Raw genomic sequence first — 2,626 nt, forward strand, 5'->3', positions numbered from 1 at the left:
AAGGAAATCAATAAAAGTCTCTTGTACAAGCACTTCTGCAAATGTTGAGGGACAGCAATTTCAGCTGATGCCTCTTCTCCAACCCCCATGCTACACGCCCTCCATTTCCTGGCAGGAAAGGAGGGCTGCTAGTGACAACTTTGTGCATTAGCAAGTATTACCATAGTGGTTCTTTGTTATGTATATAGTGTCCTCAGTAGAGTGTCTTCTTTCTGGGCTGCAGAGAAAAAGACAATATTTCTCTTGTTCTTCCCAGCCCAGCTTTCCTTCTCTATATCCTGAGTTGTTGGCTTGAGCTGCAGATCATAGGGAAAAAATTATCTCTTTCTCCTTTTGGTAATGAGGGGGATCAAAAACCTTGCTTTTTTCACTGCTCAGCTTGGGAAGATAAATTCCCCCTTTCTTCTTTCTTTATCAATGAGGAGGTCAAAAGCATTACTTCTGATGTGTCACTTTAATATGTAACTATTTTTTCTGGGGTGGGGGAGGTGAATCAAAATCACAAACCCGCAAACAAGTTGATCCTTTGATCAGCTACAAGTCAACTTCTGACCAACAGGCAGCTGCAAACTTTGGCAGCTGTTTGAGTTGCCTGATACTGTCTGAACATATCCTTGATCAGCTCATGGTCTGATCTGTTGAACAGGGTAAGTGTGACTGCTGAACAAGTCCAGTGTGAAATTTACGGCATCCCTAGCAAACACTGAGTTGTTAGTAGACTGGTGCTGACATTGTATTTTTGTGTTATATTTTTAGAAATTTAGTAATTTTTACCTTTCATCTCTTGAGAATAGGAATACTGTTATGTTTTATACTGGTCAAGGACCATTTTAATAAAGATGGATTGATAGTTGACCAGTGGTTCTCTACTTTTTTGGTGACTCACAAGCCCAAATTTACTTCATATGGTGGCTGATTCATGGCTGGTTCAAGAGACTGAGAAGGCACTGGGGGGAAATAATTGAGGAGATGTGAGAAGATGGCAGATGGCAGCAAAGAAGTGGGTGACAAGTGGCAAGTGAACTATATCTCCCACAGCAGCGCAGAGGGCAGTGAGGTGTAACCTCTAGGAGGTACTTGGTTTAGCCCAGTAGGGTGGAGTCAGTAGCTAGAGTCAAGCAGCTGAGGAAGAAGTTGGCTGCTGGGGAGCCTGATAATAATTAATATGCTCTTATCACCTTGAATAAGGTAATCAGAAATGTTGTATGTGAACAATATGACTAAAAGTGGCATTTGTGTATTGTGTTTGGTTGGTGTTACTGGGACTGTATTATTTTTGCAGGGCTGTAATTTCCCAAGAAGAGGACAGAAGTCTGGGTTCCAGTTGCTTCAGATTGGAAGGATTGTGAAAAAGGACTCTACCACTTGGTGGGATCTGACAAATTGAACTGTTTACCTTTCCAAAGACGTTGTTGGCTGTATAGCTGCACTTATGAGTTTAGTTAAAGAAAAAAATAGTTGTATTGTACTAATTGTTAAAAGGTTTAAAACATTTTTTTTTAACTTACAATTGTGTGACAGTTTGCTTCCTAAGCCCCATAAAACCTATTCAAAGAGAAGTTACAGAGGCACTGCAGGGGACTGGTCAAGAAGTTGTGATGCTGAAGTAGCAGCACCAAGGCAAGCCCGCAAATGCACACCTCTGTCTCTCCTCCTTCTATATTTCCATGCACTAAACAGCTCCCTCCTACTCTCCAGCCTTCCCCTCCCTTCTTCAAGCTTCTATCCTAACATCACTAGTTGCTAGACAGCTCCCTTCCCCTTCATTATTGTCACAAAGGGGGAGGGCAAGGAGAATGTGAGATGCTGGGAAAGAAGAAGAAAAGAGAAAGAGAAGGGTGCAAAAGCAGGAGCTACCCTTAATGATGGCTGGCCTGCTGTGACCCACTTTCAGAGGCTTCGCAACCTGCTTTTGGGTCCCAAGTCACAGGTTGGGAAACAGTGCCTTAGAGACTGTATTGCCATATATATTCTTGGTGTTTGGTTAACTTTTCATTAGGTTAAATTATACTGGCCAGCCTCATTGGATTAAGATGCAAAGATCAATTGATTAAACATCACAAAAAACTCCAAATGCTGAAAGAACCTTAAAAACTGTGAGTAATACTGAAGTTTGTGGAAACAGTACAAAAGCTAAGGAACTAGTGGTCATCGATGCAACCTTGCCAATATTTTGGTTTAGTTTTCAGTGGTTCATTCAAAGGCAAGATTAGGTTGCTGGACCAGCACAACATGGGTTGCTTCATGCCCTTGGGCTTTATATCAGCATATCAAATTTGATTGGGAGTTCTCATCAGTTTTTTGTTCCATTTAATTTTATTTTTTATACAGATGAAGAAATTACTGTTACACCCATACTCAGTGACAAGCCAACTACATGACTTCACATCTACTTTATAACTGCATATAATTACATAACCTCGCAGTTTATTTTCTCCCAGAACTCATGGCTCCTGATAGACTCTGTTCAGTCTGATCTAAGAGGCAGATTTTGGACTAAAAATAAAATTAGTTTTCAAGACACTTATACAATTAGGGTTTCCCCCCTCCTGCTATATCGAATATTCTACTTTTATTAACCACATTTTGATTTGATTCAACCAATGTAACAGAAATGTTCATTGTA

Source organism: Eublepharis macularius, chromosome 1 (genome assembly GCF_028583425.1).
Source record: "Eublepharis macularius isolate TG4126 chromosome 1, MPM_Emac_v1.0, whole genome shotgun sequence".
Classification (NCBI taxonomy): domain Eukaryota; kingdom Metazoa; phylum Chordata; class Lepidosauria; order Squamata; family Eublepharidae; genus Eublepharis; species Eublepharis macularius.